Source organism: Monodelphis domestica, chromosome 4 (assembly GCF_027887165.1).
Source record: "Monodelphis domestica isolate mMonDom1 chromosome 4, mMonDom1.pri, whole genome shotgun sequence".
In the NCBI taxonomy this organism is placed as follows: Eukaryota; Metazoa; Chordata; class Mammalia; order Didelphimorphia; family Didelphidae; genus Monodelphis; species Monodelphis domestica.
Genome location: NC_077230.1, coordinates 24866884 through 24888412, shown reverse-complemented (window position 1 = coordinate 24888412; position 21529 = coordinate 24866884).

The window sequence follows — 21529 nt, the reverse complement described above, 5'->3', positions numbered from 1 at the left end:
CCTGTATTCATTTTTGTGGCATTATTTTAAGATTGGTTGGAGAGGATTCTCATGATGGCTTGGAGTTTCCCTGCTCTTGACTCTGGAACCAGAAATGGCCAAACACTTTATTTTTTCCAACTTTTGAAAAATCACTTAGTCTTTAAAGATCAAGTATTTATACAAATAAGGAAAAATACCACCAATACCCAAGAAATACAATCTATAATTACAAAAAAAAATTTAAAAATCCTCTGAAAAAGCATTCTCAGGCAATCCTCAGTCAACAACAGAGAGTGACAAACAAGCAAACACTTCCAAACTTAAAAAAAAAGGAAATTGGTCACAAGCTCTTGAGGAACTAAAATTGGAGTTCAAAAACCAAGTAAGAAAATTGTAGAAACAATAGGAAGAAAAGTAGGAGAAAGAAATTCAAGTAATTGAAAAGGAAAATAACATTTTAAAAGACAGAATCTCCCACTTAAAGAAAGAGGCACAGAAATCACATGAAACAATAAGCAAATTGGAGACCAGAATTGACCTGTTAGAGGCCATAAAAAGTAGGATAGAATAAACCAAAAAGGAAAATCAAAAAATCATAGCTGAAAACCAGTCTTTAAAGACTAGAATTGGGCAAGTAGAAACTAATGATCTCACAAGACAACAAGAATTAATAAAGCAAAGTCAAAAGAATGACAAAATGGAAGGAAAAATGAAATATCTCATTGATGACTTCTCTGGAAAACAGGTCTAGGAGAGACAATTTGAGAATAATTTGTCTACCTGAAAACCTAGAAAAAAACAAAACAAAACAGAAGCCTTGACATATTACAAGAAATTATCTAAGAAAATTGTCCTGATATTCTTGACCAAGAGGGCAAAATAGACATTGAAAGAGTCCATAGATCACCCTCTATATTAAGTACTCAAAAGACAACCCCCAGAAATATAATTGCCAAATTCAAGAGCTTCCAAGCCAAGGAGAAAATATTGCAAGAAGTCAGAAAGAGACAATTCAGATATCAAGGAGTCCCAGTCAGGATTACACAGAATCTCACAGCTTCCACTAGAAAGGATTACAAGGTTTGGAATATGATATTGAAAAAGGCAAGAGAATGGGTCTACAAATGAGGATCAACTACCTATCAAAACTGACTATATACTTCCAGGGGAAAGAATGGACATTTAACAAAATAGAATATTTCCAAGTATATGTAAAAAAAAAAGACCAGAACTAAATGGAAAAATTGATTTCCAAATACAAAACTCAAGAGAAATATGAAAAGGTAAAAAAGAAAGAAGGGAAAAAAATTTTAAATGCTTCAGTAAAGTCAAATGGTTTGTATTCCTATGTGGAAAAATGATATTATAGCTCTCAAAAACTGTTTTCGCTATCATAGTAGTTAGAAGAATTATTCATAGGTAGAAGTTGGGGCACTAAGTGGTTTAAGATGATATGTAAAAAAACAGGGGGGGGAATAGAAGATGGCATCAAGAAAAACTTGAAGGAAGAAGAAAAATAGGATAAATTATACCACAAATAGAGGCACATGGGAGGTAGAGGGGAAGAATACTTTTATTAAAAGGAGAGGAAGAGAGTGCTAATAGGTAATACTTAAACCTTACTCTCAGAGGAATCAATTCTGAGAGGGAAGAGCAGCTAGATCCACTGGGGTATCAAATTCTATCTTACCCTATAGGGAAAGCAAAAAGGGAAAATCCAAGGTGGGGAGTGGGGCAGGGATTACAAAAAGGGAGGGAAAGACGGGGGGATGGAATTTAATAGACACTAAAAATGAGGGGAACAAAAAAAGATGGAGTGGAAAGGTAAGTAAAATAAAGGTGGGAATTAGGGGGACTGACTAAAAACAAACCAGTGGTTTAAAAGAAATAGTGAAAGAAGAAAGGGCAGAACAAGGAGAGGATATAAAAATGTTGGGGAATACACAGGTGCTAAACTCTGAATGTGAATGCAATGAACTCACCCATAAAACAGAAGCAAATATCAGAGTGTATTAGAAACCAAAATCCTACCATATGTTGTCTACAAGAAATACACATGAGGCAGGTAGACACACACAGGGTAAAAGTAAGAGACTGGAACAAAATCTCTTGGACATCTACTGAGAAAAAGAAGGCAAGAGTCTCAATCAGAATATCTGACATAGCCAAAGTAAAAATAGATCTGATTAAAAGAGATAGGGAAGGTGATTACATCCTGATAAAAGACAGTATAGACAGTAAGGAAAAATCAACACTCAACATGTATGTGCCAAATGGTATAGCATCCATATTTTTTTTCCATTTGAGTAAGTTTATTTAGTTAACTTCGAACAATATTCCTTGGTTACAATAATCATATTATTTCCCTCCTTCGCCTCCACCCACTCTTCCCGCAGCCAACATGCAATTTCACTGGTTATTACAATGTGTCCTTGATCAGAACCCATTTCCATGTTGTTGTTTACACTAGGATGTTCATTTAGAGTCTACATCCCCCAAAATATGCCTTCAACCCATGTATTCAAGCAGTTATTTTTCTTTGATGTTTTTACTCCCATAGTGTTTCCTCTGGATGTGGATAGTGGTTTTTCTTGTAGGTTCCTCTGAGTTGTTCAGGGTCCTTGCATTGCCACTAAGTCCAAGAGAAGTCCATTACATTCTATTGTACCACAGTATATCAGTCTCTGTGTACAATGTTTTCCTGGTTCTGCTCCTCTCACTCTGCATCAATTCCTGAAGGTTTTTCTAGTCCCCATGGAATTCCTCCACTTTATTATTCCTTTGAGCACAATAGTATTCCATCACCAATACATACCACAATTTATTCAGCCATTTCCTAATTGAAGGGAATCCCCTCATTTTTCAATTTTTTGCCATAGCATCCATATTTTTAAAGAAGAAACTATTGGAATTTGAGGAAATAGATAGTAAAACTATAATAGTGGGAGACTTGAACCTTCCTCTATCAGATCTAGATAAATCAAAGCAAAAATAAATAAGAAAGAGGTAAGAGATGTGAATGAAATCTTAGAAAAGTTAGAGTTAATAGATATATAGAGAAAAATAAATAGGGGCAAAAAGGAATACACCTTCTTTTCAGCAGCACATGTTACATTCACAAAGATTGACCAAGTACTAGGGCATAAAAACAAGGCAAACAAATGCAAAAAAGCAGAAATAATAAATGCAACCTTTTTTAGATCATAATGCAATAAAAATAATAATTAGTAAGGGTACATGGAGAGAGAAATAAAAAATTAATTGGAAATCAAAGATGATTCTTCAAAATTGGTTGAAGAATAAATCATAGAAATAGTTAATAATTTCATTGAAGAGAATGACAATGAGGAGACTTCATGTCAAAACCTATGAGATGCAGCCAAAGCAGTACTCAGGGGGCAAATTTATATCCCTGAGTGCATATATCAACAAATCATAGAGGGAAGAGATCAATGAATTGGGCATGCAAATTAAAAAAAAAAACTAGACAGAACAAATTAAAATTCTCAGATAAAAACTAAATTGGAAATTCTAAAAATGAAAGGAGAAATTAACAAAATTGAAAGTAAAAAACTTTTGAATTAATAAATAAGAGTAGGAGCTGGTACTTCGAAAAAAATCCCCAATGAAATAGAAAAAGTATTGGCTGATCTAATTTTAAAAAAAGGAAAGAAGAAAACCAAATTAACAGCATCCAAGATAAAAAAGGGTAACCTCATCTCTAATAAAGAGGAAAGTAATATAATTATTAAGAACTATTTTGCCCAATTATATGACAACATATATGGTAATCTAGGTGATGTGAATGAATATTTACAAAAATATAAACTGCCTAGATTAATAGAAGAGGAATTAGAATACTTAAAAAAATCCCATATCAAGAATAGAAATTGAACAAGTCATTGAAGAACTCCGTAAGAAAAAATCCCCAGGGCAAGATGAATTCACAAGTGAATTCTATCAAACATTTAAAGAACAACTAATCCCAATACTATACAAACTATTTGACAAAATAAGCCAAGAAGTAGTTCTACCAAATTCCTTTTATGACACAAATATGATACTAATTCCAAAGCCAGGCAGACCAAAAACAGAGAAAGAAAACTACAGACCAATCTCCTTAACGAACATAGATGCAAAAATCTTAAATCAAATACTAGCAAAAAGACTCCAGCAAGTGATCATGAGGATTATTCACTATAATCAGGTGAGATTTATACCGGGAATGCAAAGATAATTTAATGTTAGGGAAACCCATCTACATATTGACCATATTTAGATGGAAAAAAAATCTTTGACAAAATACAATACTCATTCATATCAAAAACACTAGAAAGTATAGGAATAGAAGAGTCTTTCCTCAAAATAATAAACAGTATATTTTTAAAGCCATCAGCATGCAATATCTGCAATGGGGATACATTTGAAATCTTCCCAATCAGATCAGTAATGAAGCAATGATGCCCATTATCACCACTATTATTTATCATTGTGTTAGAAACACTAGCAGTAGTGATTAGAGAAGAAAAAAAATAGGCAATGAAGAGACAAAACTCTTTGCAGATGGTATGATGGTCTACTTAAAGAATCCTAGAAAATCAACTAAAAAGCTACTAGAAATAATCAAGAACTTTAGCAAAGTTGCAGGATACAAAATAAACCCACATAAATCATCAGTATTTCTATATATTTCCAAAACAATTCCTCAGCAAGATTTGGAAAGAGAAATTCCATTAAAATTACCCAACCAATATAAAATATTTAGGAATCTATTTGTCAAGACAAACACAGGAATTATATGCACATGACTACAAAACACTTTCCACACAACTAAAACTAGATCTAAACAATTTGAAAAACATTAATTGCTCCTGGGTAGGACAAGCTAACATTAAAAAAAAAAATGACAATCCTACCCAAACTAATTTATTTATTCAGTGCTGTACCTATCAAACTACCAAGAATCTTTTTTACTGAAGTAGAAAAAAATATAACAAAGTTCATTTGGAAGAACAAAAGATCAAGAATATCCAGGGAAATAATGCAAAAAAAATGTGAAGGGTTAGGGTTAGGTTATCTAAACAATCACCCTAATACAAATATCAATAATATGGAAATGGGTCTTGATCAATGACACATGTAAAACCCAGTGGAATTGTGCGTCAGTTACGGGAGAGGGATGGAGAATGGGAGGGAAAGAACATGAGTCTTGTAACCGTGGAAAAATATTCTAGATTAATTAATTAAATAAACTTAATATATATTTTAAAAAAGAAATGAGATTTGAGTGTCCCAGGAGAATTCTAACTGGGAATTAAGAGTTTCCCATGTATCTATGTAGACATTATAGAAATTCACCTGTATGTCATATAGAGGGCTTATATACAGCATGCTTGAGACTTGTATTAATAATCTTATAATCATTAGCCTTTTTTCTCATTGTAGTTAATGAATTTATTTATTTTTAATATGATTTTTATTTTTTAAACATAATTTTCCATGGTTACCTGATTCATGTTCTCTCTCTCCTCTTTTCCCTCCCCACTTCTGGAGCTGACAAGCTGACAAGAATTCTACTGGGTTATACATGTATTATCACTCAAACTGAAATCTTTAAAAAAGAATACTTCTAGGGGAAGGTAAGTGGCTCAATGGATTGACAGCAGGCCTGGAGATAGGAGGTCTTGGGTTCCAATTTGGCCTCTGATACTTCCTAGCGGTGTGACCCTGGGCAAGTCACTCGACCTCCATAGGCTAGCCCTTACCACTTTTCTGTCTTGCAACTGATACTAAATACTGATTCTAAGACAGAAGATAAGGATTTAAGAAACAAACAAACAACAAAAAGCGTACTCCCAAATTTAAGAGGTTAAGTAAAAGGGAAGCTATACAAAGGAGAGCATATGGAGGCAAAATGTAAGCCATAGAACCAAGCATCTAGGGAAAACAAAACCCTCAACCAAAATGAATGTAAGGATGCAAAAGGAGGGATGGAGGGTCATGGATAATAAAATTATTCACTTCATTATTTTACCTCATCTAAGAATTCTTGTCCATTTTGCCTATGCTGGACCTCTTTAAGAGTTGAATGAAACAGATGGATCTCTTCTCAGATTATTGTTTTGATGCTTGCTTCCATAATTGAAGAAAATGCTGAATTTCAATTAGGGGTTAAAAAAATAAAGGTGTAATTTTTCCCCCCATTCTTTTCATGAATTTCCCCACAATTCTTTCCCATGTATCACAGGTTAAGAACCCCTGGCCTTGAGACATCTCAATTGCTTTTTCCTGGTTATAACAGGCCTCAATTAGTAGACTAAAAACACTGGACTTTAAGTCAAGAGACTTGGTTCCAGCTCTGATTTTGTTAATAATTAAATGTGTGATTTTGGGCAAACTGGGGATCTCAGTTTCCTCATTATTATTGCTGACCTAAGAGATTTCAGTTACTGAATGTGTTTCCTCATTATTATTACTGGTCTAAGGGATTTACTTTAATCATTCTCATAAAAGTTTCTCCTTGAAGCATAGCTAGTGAGATGACTCAAGGGAAGTTTTCCCTTAGTTTCCCTTTTGACTGAGAACAGGTCAAGATCAGATCTTATCACTCTGGACCCTGGGCAGATTAGAGCAGCTGCAAATCAGAAATCTCTCCTCCCTCTCCCTCTCCCTCCTCCCTCCTTCTCCTTCTCTCTGTCTCTGTCTGTCCGTCTGTCTTTCTCTCTGTTTCTCCTTTCTCTCTCTGTCTCTTTCTCTGTCTGTCTCTCTCTCTGTCTCTTTCTATGTCTGTCTGTCTCTCTCTGTGTCTGTCTCTGTCTGTCTTTAGCTCTGTCTCTGTCTTTCTCTGTCTCTTTCTCTCTCCCTCTCTCTCTCTTCCCTCCCTCCTTCTCCTTCTGTCTGTCTGTCTCCCCATATCTCTCCACCACCTCTCTGTCTCTCTCTCCCTCCTCTCTCTCTGTCTCTGTATCTCTGTCTCTGTCTCTCTCTCTCCCTCTCCTCCCTCCCCTTCTCCTTCTGTCTGTCTGTCTGTCTGTCTATCTGCCTCTCTCCCTCTCTCTCCACCACATCTCTGTCTCTCTCTGTCTCTGTCTCTCTGTCTCTGTCTCTCTGTCTGTCTCTGTCTCTCTCTCTGTGTCTCTCTGTCTCTGTATCTCTGTCTCTCTGTCTCTGTCTGTCTCTCTGTGTCTCTCTGTCTCTGTCTCTCTCTGTCTCTCTCTCTGTCTCTGTCTCTCTCTCTGTCTCTCTGTCTCTGTCTCTCTCTCTGTCTCTCTGTCTCTGTCTCTGTCTGTCTCTCTCTGTCTCTCTCTCTCTCTGTCTCTGTCTCTCTGTCTCTGTCTCTGTCTCTCTCTCTCTGTCTCTCTGTCTCTCTCTGTCTCTCTGTCTCTGTCTCTGTCTCTCTGTCTCTCTCTCTGTCTCTCTCTCTCTCTCTCTCTGTCTCTGTCTCTCTGTCTCTGTCTGTCTCTCTCTCTGTCTCTCTGTCTCTGTCTCTCTGTCTCTGTCTCTCTCTCTGTTTCTCTCTGTCTCTCTCTGTCTCTGTCTCTCTGTCTCTGTCTCTCTGTCTCTGTCTCTCTCTGTCTCTCTCTCTGTCTCTCTCTCTGTCTCTCTCTCTCTCTCTCTCTCTCTCTCTCTCTCTCTCTCTCTCTCTCTCTCTCTCTCTCTCTCGCAGGGTATGTAGAGAATATAGATTGGGAGTTTCATTCAGGTAGGCTGGAACTGTGGTTTCTGAGCCAGCTAGCCAGGTTTAGCATAAGGGTAAAGTGATTCACCAAGGGAAGAAAAACGGTGGTTTCCAGTGGAGTTAGACCAATTAAATGATCTCAGAGCCTAGCAGCGGCAGGCAGGTCTGCACAAGTGGCGCAGTGGGAATACGATTTCTTCTTCCAGATCAGAGGCATTGGCTTTCTGTCCTGCCTGTATGCATCTGTGGCCAGACAAGATTGGTAGGAGCATGCCATCATCTAGAAAGGGCCAAGAATCCCCAGGTAGGGGTTTATGTCAGTGGTTTGTCACAATGTTTCATGTCTGCAGAACTTTGTGTTCAGTTGTGTCCAATTCTTTACGGCCCCATTTTGGCATTTTCTTAACAAAGATACTGGACTGCTTTACCATTTCCTTCTCTAGTTCATTTTACAGGTGAAGAAATTGAGGCCAACAGGATTAAGTGACTTGTCCAGGATCACACAGCTAGTATCTGAGGCTATATATGAACTCATAAAGATGAGTCTTCTTGACTTCAGGCCTGGCACTATCCACTGTACCACCCAGCTGCTCACAATTCTCTTTTATCATGCTCTTATTACTATTGATCACTTGAATCAGGAAGGAACAGACTTTAGACTAGACTAGCCTATACTGGACAAGAAGAAAATGTTAGATCTCTTCTCTGAAAGAAACTCACATAAAAATGTGTTGACTGGGGGGGGGGTCAGCTAGGGGGCTCAGTGGATTGAGAGCCAGGTTTAGAGATGGGAGATCCTGGGTTTAAATCTGGTCTCAGACACATTCTAGCTCTGTGATCCTGAGCAAGTCACTTACCCTCCCTCCCATTGCCTAACCTTTACTGCTCTTCTGCCTTGGAACCAATACACAGCATTTATTCTAAGAAGGAAGGTAAGGGTTTCAAAAAACAAAACAAAACAAAATCAACATTTGTTGAATAAATTCTTTCCACAGAAACTAATCATTGCCAGTGAAAATGACTAATAGAGTCAGGAATTGACTAAAGAGACCAGAAAGATGGTCTCAAGAATCATGTCACATTGCTAATTACTTTTCCTCTTGAGCAATTTTAAATATCTCTAAAATTTCAATAAATCACTAAACTCCAGAATTTCCAAAAAATCAATAAATAACTCAATAAATCAACAGGCCACTCAAAAACAAAATATATGATTTCTTTTTGAACCTTTTATTTCCCACCTAACCCTGTCCTTGATGTTACATTCTGTTTTCAGTAATCAGTTTTATTAAAAAGAAGTCCTTTAATAGAAAAGGTTCTTTGTAAAACTGTATGACATTCTGAGAACAGGGCACAGGGCTCAGAGTGTTATGCTTGTAATAGCACTGTGGTACACAACACGGCTGTGAATTGTCTTGTCAAGGCAAGAGTCTATTTAGATAAGTTGTCAGCTTGGACAAGGAAATATCTTAAATCAATGCATTTTCACATGGGCTAATTTTATCTACAGCTCTGTTCTGCCCTGCCAGTCCAAAATGAGAATTCCCGGAATTGGAAGCGTGGAAGCTGGCCTGATTAATGGAGCAATTTTCATTGGTCAGAGCATAACACAATTGTTTTATGGTAATGGTTCTCTTGAACCTGTTTGGGTTTTCCTGAGGAAGACTTGAAGGAAAGGAGATGTCAAAATTCCAGCTCCACTCTGCACCACCAAGAGGGAGAAAGATGGAACTTTCTTCGGGTTTTCCTGGGTACCCTTGTGGTCCTCACATCCAAAGTCAATGTAAAGTCACTGACTCTTTCAATAGCACCTTACACTTCCCCTCTCTCCCCTAGGTCCAATGGTAATGACCGCCATCTCTAGCTGGGAAAACAGTGGCATAGTTTTTTGTCTCATTGAAGAATCAACCACAAGGACATTTAATTTCCAGAAGCAGAGACAGACATCTGAGTGCCCTGTACTAGTCCATTAGCCTCCTCCCTCCAGCCTCATGAGTAATGACAGAAAGGTTAGGTGTGCTTTTCAGAGATTTGTGACTGGTAGCTTTAAATTTTACACTTTGGACAGATAATGAAGTACTTCTCAGGCTAAATGAAAAGTTCACAATTTCCCAAATACTTTATTCTCTAAAATACTATATTTCTTCCTTTCCCACCTTACCTCATCACAGGAATTTTACCTTGTCCCCCCAAATTCTGTCTATTGTCATTTAGACTGAAGGTAGGAGAAATGGTGTGTGTTTGTGTGTGTGTGTGTGTGTGTGTGTGTGTGTGTGTGTGAGCATGAGTGTGTGTTTGGGAGGAATATGGGAGAGGGTTGTGCAAAGGTGCCATCACAAGGCAGAAGAATTGGTTAAAGAACTATGAAAGAGGTTTGCCAGTTAGGAAATGATTGCTTTCAATGTTCATTGCCAATACTAAGCTCAAAAGACTTCCTTCGAGGCTTCAAAGATCCATCAGTCCAGTATTTATATGGAAATATGAAAATTAAATTAAATTAAATTAGCCCCTTGAAGGGATTATTATGAAGTGCAGGAATGGGGGGGGTAAGCCAGTATATATATATATATATATATATATATATATATATATATAATAAGCATAGGATAAAAGATAATTTGGATCTGGAAAAGATTTCTGTGGAAAATCCTTATCCTTATCATTATTATGATCCTTAAAGGAAACAAGGGATTCTAAGAGATGGCAATGAGAAAGGGCTGCATTCTAGAAACGGGGAACATCCAGTACAAATACCCAGAGAAAAGTAATAGAGAACCAATAGAGTTTGTTAAGTCATGGAGTGACACAGATTGCTTTGACATCTGTGTGGAGGATAGATTGCAGTGGGGAAGACTTGAGACAGGAAAGCTGACTGAAAAGTCATTGCCATAGTCTAAGAGAGTTTATGAGGACCCGTACAAGGGCAGTGGCTATCTAGGTTGAATAGAGAGAAGGGAATGGATGTAAGACATGTTGTGGAGAGAGAAATAAAATCTGACAACTTACTGGATATGAAGGAAGAATACTGAGTGAGGTTGTGAACCTGGCTGTGTTGTAAGCAAGAGAGCAGATGAAGTGGGTCTGCAGGGAGATGCGGATGCAGAGAAAAGATTCTAGAATGTGGGGGTGGGGGGAAGTGTGAGACAGTTAACTGGGGTTGGAGTTGGGTCTTTCTCTGGTTTGACCAGAACCAGGCTGCTTTCCCTTGGTGGTTGTTTCTACCTTATCTTTCCCATCCTACCTGTTTACCTGTTGGCTTGTTGTTATCTACTGAGCTTCCTGGTGTGATCCTGAACCAGTTGGGCCATCTGTCTGTAAGAAGGGTCCTTCTGGATCCTGGACATGTCTCTGAGCCCTGCCCTGCCTAACTGCCAAACCCCACTACCACTATTACCATCAAAGGGGGAGTTTTGGGGGTAGTGTAAGTTATTATACTAGGGTCTGGGATCTGAGACAGAGAGGTAAGGATCAGTATAGTTCAAATCTGTGAAGACCCCTGGTGACAGTACATTTAGATCTGGGGGGTGGCAGGTAGTTGACATTAGTTTAGGGTTTTCCAAACTTGCATTTTCACATTCCCTTGTTTAATAAATCCAACATCCATCCCTTTTGGTACCTCAGGATAGGCTCTGCCTGAACTGGACCTGTTAGCCTGTCAGCCCACAGTTGACCTTCCCAAAACAGTGATCCTTCTGATACTGGCCTATAATTAAACATCTAATCCTATCCTCAAAACCACAGTCCATTACAGCTGACAGGAAGGATGATGGTGGACTTCAGAGAAATAGGGAAATTTGAAAGAGGAGTGGGTTTTAAAGAATATCTAGGGGGAGCATGGGTGGCTCAGTGGATTGAGTCAGACCTAGCGACAGGAGGTCCTAGGTTCAAATCTGACTTCAGATACTTCCTAGCTGTGTGACCCTGGGCAAGTCACTTAACCCCCATTGCCTAGCCCTTACCACTCTTCTGCTTTGGAGCCAATACACATTATTGACTCCAAGACGGAAGGTAAGGGTTAAAAAAAAAGAGAGAATATCTAGTTCAAAATGTCTAGTAGAAAGTTCATGACACAGGACTGGTGTTCAGGAGAAAGACTAAGAATGATTATATAAATCTGGGAGTTATCAGATTGAAGGGGATCATTAAATTAATGTGAGGTGATGATGGCAAAAAAAGAAGAGATGAAAGCCTAGGACAGAGTCTTCACCCATACTCTTGATGAGAGATGAATTATAACTCTCAGAAACTTCTTTTTTACCCCTGGAAAAATGAGGGAGTTAGACCAAAAAATCCTTTCTAGTTCTAAATGTATGACCCTATGATTTCTCTGGTGATGATCTTCTCAGAATTTAACTCGGTTGGTCCTCAGATAAGTCTATCAAGAAGCCCACACAAAAAGACTTTTTCAGTTTTTCAGGATCTTCTAGAATTTATATCATGTTGGCATACCTTTGAGATCCCAGGGTTCCCTCTAGTCCTCCATGGGAGGAGAACGTTAGTGGAGAAATTTCAAAGTCCTTTCTCAGTTATTAAAAATAAATTTCATATCATCTGCATGCAGAGTTCTGGGTTTCAAGTATATATATATAGGCTAGCATCTCCAGTATGAAGGTTTGCAAAGTGTTTTTCAGTGATGCTCATCCATCCCTGGTGTCTACCATTCACCCAATTCTCACCTGTGGTTCTGAGAAGCTGTACCATGTACAGAGGTTCATCCCAGAAAAACTGGGTTAAACCAGGTTGGGGGAAACCAGCAGATCTCAAGCTCTCAAACCCAAACTTCTTGAGTTGGGAAGGATGTCCATTCCAAGCTTGCAAAAACTTCCTCTGATGAATGGGAATATGAGAACAATTTGGTTTCATCTATCAACCAGGAAGACAGCTGAAGCAGGCACTGTGGAGAGCCTAGAGCTTGGTTAGACATTAAAAATGCCAAATTCGCAGATATGATGAAAATTAGCAAACTGAAATACCTTGAAAATGTACATCCAGATTATGTTGGCATGACAATTTTTTCAGAAAAAAGATTCTCTTAATAAGCAAATATTTGTGTCATAGACATTCTTGCAATGTATAAGACTGCTTATAGTATTTAGTTCATTCAATTGGAGAAATATTGGTACTCCTGGCAGCAACAGATAAGGTTAAAAGAACTAGGGTGAATGATCTGCAAAGCAACATTAGACTCAAATTGTAGCTAGTGGGAGAGAACTTCCTTCCTACATATTTGAAGATCTTTGTGCGCAATTGTTTGAAATTAAGCTCTCTTCTTATTTTTGGAGCCAATGGATGAAGTAAGAGATGCCGTTAGATATGCTCCTTTGATTCTATATGTGTAACATGTTTTGGAACTTTATGGGTCGGAGAGGATTGATGTCTTTGCAAATCTGTTGGTGACACTGCAACATCAAATTATATAACATGGGAGAATTTTCCTGACAGAACTGACTTAATGTTATGATGAAATTCAGGTCAAGTACTAGTTAAATGTGATCCTCCTGTGCAACCAGGACACATTGCATACGTTGCAGAAAATGATTTCTTTTGAGAAATATAAATAAGGAGTTATAAGTGGTTTTTCAGTTTGGTACAAGAGTAAGGGAGAAGAGGACAAGATATCTGGAAATGAAAATAATGTAAAAGCAAAAGATCCAAATACATTTTTAAACTTAAAAAGAAAAAATGTTGCTTAAATAATAATAATATTTTTAAAAGCAGTCAATTACAAGGAAGATTCTTTGCAAAATTATATGATAACATGCAAGCAGAATATGGAACATTTTAACATTCTTACAAAAATCCTGGTTTTCTTGTGCAAAGTGCTTAAAGGGTATTTGAGCTAACTAACAGTGAAACAATTGCCATTTGGCTTAATGACTAAATATAAAGACAGGGGGCAGTGGGAAGAATAGATGTTAAATGCCTTTACATTAATAATTTTGCAACAAAATTAATTTCTGAAATGTGTAGAGATCTCTTTTTCACGAATAATTTATAAAATATGAGAATTCTTTATTTTTTGAATGTTTGATAGAATTCAATTGTAAATCTGGTTTTACTTTATTTTATGGTTCCTGTGGGAGTTTTGGCTATTCCTTTATGACTTGATCAATTCCCCCCTCCCTGATATTGGGTTTTTTACATTTTCTATTTCTTCTTTTGTTAATCTGAGTATTTTATAGTTTTAGAAATAACCATTTTCATTTATTAGTTTTGTTGCTATATAATAAATTAGTTACTTATGTTACTTTCATTTTTTCATTTGTTATAAGATTTTATTTTCCTTTTTGATATCAGTAATTTGGTTTTCTTCTGCATATATGACAGCACAGTGTTTTGTGTGTATTTTTATAATTAGCTATTTTATTTTAGCTACTTTATTATTTTTTTAATCTAATAAATCTTAAAACTGTTCAATCTTAAGTTCCAATAAAGCTTTTAACCTTCTTCTGCTGAAAATTCACTGGAGACTCATTTCTTAAGTTTCTTGACCCACACCAGTCTGGAACTAGTGAGATTTAGTGAGATATTTATAATGGAGTATGTTATTTATGCCTGGTATATTTCAGAAGAAAATTGCAACTGTGCTACATACATAGAGGATATGTATATGTACATATGTGTAAATGAATATACATACATGTATATATAACTTGTATATTTATATATAGGCTTTTTATCTCTGGCAGGAAACAGTAGGAATATCAGTTATATCCTAGTATTGACTGGCCATTCTACTTAGTTTGCACAGACATACCTATGACCAGGAACCAGATAGCTAATACAGTTGATAAGATATAATGTAAAAAAAAAATATTTCTCAGTGTTTCTAAATCACACTTAATTAGAGAAATTCAAATTAAAACAATTCTGAGAAACCACCTCACACCTATCAGATTGACCAATAGGACATTAAAGGAAAGTAATAAATATGGGAGGGATGTGGCAAAATTGGTACACCGAAACATTGTTGGTGGAGTTGTGAACTGACCCAATCATTCTAGAGGGCAATTTGGAACAATGCCCAAAAAAACATAAAATTGCTATTTGATCCTATAATATACCACTACTACGTCTATATCCCAAAGAGATCATAAAAAAGTAAAAAAGACCTACTTGTACAAAAATATTTATAGCACCTCTTTTTTAGGTGGAAAAGAATTGGAAATTGAGGGGATGTCCATCATTTTGGGAATGGCTGAACAAATTGTGGTATATGTTGGTGATGAAATACTATTGTGCTATAAGAAATGATAAACAGGATGATTTCAGAAAAAACTGGAAAGATCTACATGAACTGAAATGTGAAATGAAAGTGAAATAAGCAGAACCAGGAGAACATTATAAATAGTAACAGCAATATTGCATGATGATCAGTTGTGAAAGATGGCTATTCTCCACAATATAATTATCTGGGACAATTCTGAAGGACTTATGACAAAGAATGTTTTCTACTTCCAGAGAAAGAACTGTTAGAGTTGGAATGCAGAACAAAACATACCATTAAAAACTATTTCTCAGCATATGACTACCTTGCTGGAATTTAGTCTGATCAAGGTATTGACTTTGAAAGCAGCTAACATAATATCATCCTTAGAAAGATAAAAAGTCTGGAAAGGTCTCATACCACCTCAAAGGGAAACAAGTGCTTCAGTACTTCACTGAGTACTTCCTTCTGTATTTGCTGGGGACCTTAGGATCAGAGCACACATCTCAGTGAAGTCCACATGTGGTTTTTCTAGTGTAGGTATATAGTGCTTCTAGGAATGACATGACAAGATTAACTCCATACTTGTTCACGCTATTTTGGGGGGTGGGATGGGATGAGGGGTGTTGCTGGGAGGACTATATTTGCCTATTGCTATAAAGAAAACAGGGAAGATGGCAAAACATATTTAATTTTTGTCTCAGTTATGAGATAGACTAAAGGAGTCCATTTAATCTTGGCTTCAACTCAAACAGGTAGAGATGAATGATGACAAAATGACCTAGTTTAATATCAAGATCTCCACACAGGTAACATTATTGTGTTAAGAAACCTTGTGTTCAGGAAATGAATAGGATAATATATTGATGGAAATTCACTTCATTAAGTCATAGAGAAATCAGGAAACTTTATTATTTACAAAATGGCCCCAGAATTTGGGGCCAGAGTTCCACAAAGACGATGCCTCAACACCACTTACTATCTATTGGAGAACTGGTAAGAAAAAGTTGGAAAGATCTACATGAACTGATGCAGAGTGAAATAAACAGAACCAGGAGACCATTGTACACAGTAACAGCAATATTGTATGATGATCAACTGTAAAACACTTAGCTAATACAACAAACCAGGACAATGATGAAGGACTTATGACAAAGAATTCAATCCAGAGGATAGAATTCCTCTATTCCAAAGGAAGAAGTACTAGAATTAGAAGGCAGATCAAAGCATACTATTAAAAAACTGTTTTGCTTGTTCGTCAGGAAATGGAGAATTAGGATGGACCACAAGTTAAACAGAATATGAAAAGAAGAAGCCACTAACTCACCATGTTGACACTGTCAGAATTACATATTAGCTTGAAAAATGTTGACTCTGGGGATAGAAAAATTATGTATTGGTCACTAATTCGAGATCAGGGAGGCAGATTACAGGAAAAGGCTGAAACTAGAAGCAACTTCTTCTGCCCAATGTAGCACTCTAGTTGTGTGTGTGTGTGTGTGTGTGTGTGTGTGTGTTTATGATAAATATCAAAAATATATATTTATTTAAGGTGTTCTAGTTCTATAATACTGAAATACTTGAAGAGATCTGTGGTTTTATCAGTATAGGTACTCCATCTTTTAAAGCACCTCCTAGTAATACTTTCAGTAGATGCTTTGCTACAGACTTCCAAATTTATCACCTCATAGCCATCATTATGATGATTAATCTCAGTTGTGGATGTCTTAAAGAAATAGCTTCTAAAGGAGACTCTGATAGTCAGCCTGCACTAGCACCACACAGGACAGCAGATGAATATTGATATGGATGTTGATAACTAGACATCTACAAGTTCAAGAAGACATGGCAAGAGTGCCAGGATCATTCAGTCATTATACAGACTTAATTTGTGATTAATTAAGAAAAATTAAATAGGTGGCTATTTGTTTTTGCTATTGTTCAGTCATTTTTCAATTGTGTCCTACTCAATCCCATATGGAGTTTTCTTGGCAAAGATTCTGGAGTTGTTTGTCATTTCCTTCTCTAGATCCTTTACAGATGAGGAAACTGAGGCAATAGGGTAAAGTGACTTGCCCAGAATCACATCTAGTACTATCTGAGAGCAGATTTGAACTTAAGAAGATGAATCTTCTTAACTCTTAATCTGACACGTTATCCTCTTTGTCACCTAGCTGTCCTGGCTACTTATGTCACTAGATGAAATGAATTGATGGATATACATGTTTTATCATGCTAAGTAGTTTGGCTACAAACTATATTTTATTTACATGAAGTGTTGATATCTATGTTGTTATGTGAGGTTCTACATTAAGTCACTGATGTATATTCCTCTGTGATATATATTCTAGCATGTAGTATTATGCACATACTATTGTGGCAAAAATATTGGCAGAATTTTTGCATGTGACCTATATAAATCTGATTATTTGGAGAACAATTCTGATTGCAAGTAACCAGGTATTTGGTGATAAGCATACTCCCCCAGTCTACTAATTATGGTAGACATGCTAGGAATGATAGCAATATTAAACTTATGTAGAATTTTGGGGGAAGGCACTCAAAACGACAATGTATTAGCCTCCCTGAGTGATTAGAACTATCTAGAATGAGAAACCATGGACAAATGTGCCAAAATCTTCCCAACTGATTTTCTGAGAAGTGTTCATATTTAAATCAAAGGAGGTCTATGTGAGTGAATAGTTGATCCCTGACAAATTAATTCCATAAACTTCTCTACCCACCCTCAACATCAATTGAGTTAATCACAGAATAACAGAAGTAATAAGGAGTTAATATATTAACAAAAGTTCAAAGAAAATTGTACCCATAGTTCTCCGTTTGTGAAATGTAGGAAAGTCTTTGCTTTATGGAATCAGATGGACTATACCTTATTATCCCTTTATGTAGTGAGAAGTTTTCCTTAATTAAATTCAAAGGGACAATACCAACGGATAGGAAAAGGTAGCTATCCCCCTTAATGATCCCTAAAAAGGTGCGTTCTTCTTTGGAACTACTTAAGATAGGAAGCTATCTCCTTAATGACCCCTAAAAAGGTGTGTTCTTCTCTGGAACTCCTTAAGACAGAAGCAGTTCTGAGAGTCAGTTAAGGATGCAACTTCAAGGTACCTGACCTCTAATAACATTAAAGAGATGGGGCTATTGAAAGAAAACCTTTGGTGGCCAAAAATTGGAAAATGAGGGGATGCCCATCAATTGGGGAATGGCTGAACAAATTGTGGTATATGTTGGTGATGGAATACTATTGTGCTCAAAGGAATAATAAAGTGGAGAAGTTCCATGGAGACTGGAACAACCTCCAGGAAGTGATGCAGAGTGAGAGGAGCAGAACCAGGAGAACATTGTACACAGAGACAAACACACTGTGGTATAATCGAATATAATGGACTTCTCCATTAGTGGTGGTGTAATGTCCCTGCACAATCTGCAGGGATCAAGGAGAAAAAAACACTATCCAAAAGCAGAGGACAAACTGAGGGAATAGAAACACCAAGGAAAAGCAACTGCCTGACTACAATGGCTGAGGGGACATGACAGAGGAAAGACTCGGAGTGAACACTCTGATGCAAATACTAACAACATGGCAATGGGTTCAAGTCAAGAACACATATGATACCAGTGGAATCACGTGTCGGCCACGGGGGGTGGGAGGGAGGAAAAGAAAATGATCTTTGTCTTTAATGAAAAATGCATGGAAATGATAAAATAAAATACTATAAAATTAAAAAAAAAAAGAAATGACATGGGAAAAAAAAAGAAAGAAAACCTTGGGGGCCCAACTGAATGACTTACCTGCAAAGATGTCATGCCCAGAAGTTACAGCATGAGAATTCCTTCAGGAGGGAAGGGACATTAAGATTCTGTAGTACCAGAAAAATGAGTTGCCTTGGACACATTCATTCTCACTACCATTGTACTCTTAAGTTTGTGGCTTACTCTTCCCATGGACATTGTGTATATTTGTATGGGAGTGCACTTTATTTCTCAGGAGGATGGGAATATCTTCAAGCTACTATTTTTTACTGTTATTTTAGTAAATACCCTTTCTTTGAACTAAATGTGTCTATTGGCTGATTGTAAATGGAAAGGCCATTGGTGAGGGCTCATTACCTATAGGTTTAGGAATAGAGACCCACAGAGAAACATTTTGAACCTATAGACAATAGCCACTTTCTGGTGAGTTAACCCAGAGAAGGAGCTACATTCAAAATAAATAAAACTGTCAGGAAGCAGTCAATAGGATTTCCTTTTGGAAACAAAAATAAGTGAAATAAGAAATGTGACTTGGATAGGTCCATTAAGAAAGGCAGATAGGAATTCAAACAAAACATAGTCCTGGTAAAGTGCGTGAAGTGTGTGTGTGTGTGTGTGTGTGAGAGAGAGAGAGAGAGAGAGAGAAAGAGAGAGAGAGAGAGAGAGACAGAGAGAGAGAGAGAGAGAGAGAGACAGAGAGAGAGAGAGAGAGAGAGAGACAGAGAGACAGAGAGACAGAGAGACAGAAAGAGACAGTAAGAGAGAGACAGAGAGAGAAAGAGAGGTGGACAAAGATAGACAAAAGTGGATAAAGTCAAATAGAGGTCACTGAGGAAGATAGGATGTGAGAACTATTTGAAAACCATGAAGAAGCCAGAAATACCTAAAATTAGGTCACAGTAGAAATAAATTGTCATATGATAAATAATATTTGTGTGTGACCTCTTTTTAAGGAATACTGGGTATGACACTTAGAACAATGGACCACCATCCCACTCTAATAGAATTCAAACTCTTTGAGGGAAGACTATTTTCTTTTTCTTTTTTGGAGAGTAGGGTTAGAATGTAAGTTTATTAATTATATCAGATTTATTGATTAGGCCAGTATCATAACTGATGAAGTGATATAGGTCTTCTCATGACCAGAGGGCAGACTATTTTCATTTTTGTCTTTGTATTTTCAATGCCTAGCACAATGCTTATGTATGTACAAGGTAAATATAAATGACATTATATGGGGGGGGGTTGTTGAAATCAGGAGAATCAGGTGTGAAAAATTAATACTAACCCATATCCTTTTTCCTTATACTCTAAGATTGACTTTACATTTTAAAAAGAGTTTCATATTGAGTTTGAAATAGCCCACTCTCTGATTGAATTAAGTTGCAATTCAACACTATCCTTTGACTGAATTAAGAACAAAACCTGGTGTTTATCTATAAATTCCTAATCACAAAAAGATAAGAACAAAAACCAAAACAAAGACAAGACAATAATGTACAATAAAAGTCATAGGAGGCAGTTAATCAGTGTCAATAGATGATATTGGTTTAATATGAGAGCAATGAATACAAGAGTCTTTTTGTCCAATTTTGATGGCAGTCAGATTAGTAGCACACTTGGAAGTATACTTCCCAAACAGGCTCAGTCCAACCAGTTTACTGAAAATTCTTTATATAGACCTTATCTCCTGGGTGTAGATCATGGAGCAAGAAGTCCAAGGGTCATGCCTGTAATGCTGTCCCATAGTTATGAAGTTCATATAATCTGGCCTGCAATTCCTATATTTAAGAAGTGACAGAAATGTCTCCCCTCAGTAAGGAGTCTCCTGTAATCCTTGATCCCTTTGGGCCCTTAAGCAAGACATCCTGAAAAATTTAGATATTCTATATGGAATGATTCATTGGGTCCACTAACATGTCTCCCAATGAACCAGAGGGGGATTGTGAAAAATTAACACTAGTCTATACCCTTTTTACTTGTACCCTAAGATTGACTTTAAATTAAAAAAAATGGAGAGTTCATATTGAATTTGAAATAACCCACTCTTATTGAATTAAATTGTAATTTAATCCCAGCCTTTGATTAAATTAAGAAAAAAGCCTGGTGTACTTTGTGGGGAGGATACCAGAGCCTCATGGGTCCCTGAAGTCAGGAAGATGCTTGCCTTTTCCCCCTCATGATTCTTTGGTATTCAGAAGACCCTCCTCTTGCCCAGAGTGAGGTTGGAGTCCAACTGGAGGGGCTTTGAAAAAGGGATGTCACTCAGAATATAATTTTGGGTCCCTCCAGGAAATCAGGGTTTTTTTGTTTGAGAACTGAGAGTGAGAAGGTATATGTGAACATGGCTCCTGAGCTGAAGGAATCTTGGTAAGGGAATGGCCAGTCACATGAGGAAAGAGATCTTTCCTTTTCCTGATCTGTCTTTTAAATTATTTAATAAATAATTATAGATTAAGATACAATCTCCAGAGAATTTTAATCTTAACGCAGGAAGAACACATATTATGCATGTCTCTTGATCTTTGCTTTAACAAAGTGCTTTGCTTTGGGGATCAGCTGGCAAAAAGGTCATGGTCATGCAAGATGGAATATGATATATGGAGAAAAGCTCTGGAAACTGAGGATTTGATCCAGAATACCCTCCAACCAAGCTTAAAATTAACACTACAAAAAATACTGGAGTAAAAGAATAAACAAGGAGACAGAGTGAAGCAACTTTCAAGAAGAAAAAACCTGAAAGATAGGCAGAGAACACATTTGAGGCACTGGAATGAGAGAGGATCATAGCCAGAAGGAGGCTACAGCAAAGAGTGAGGAGCAAGCCAAGAACAAACCCTCTCCCCTACCCCATATCTATTGTGCCAAGTTCTGAACCTGAGCCCAAG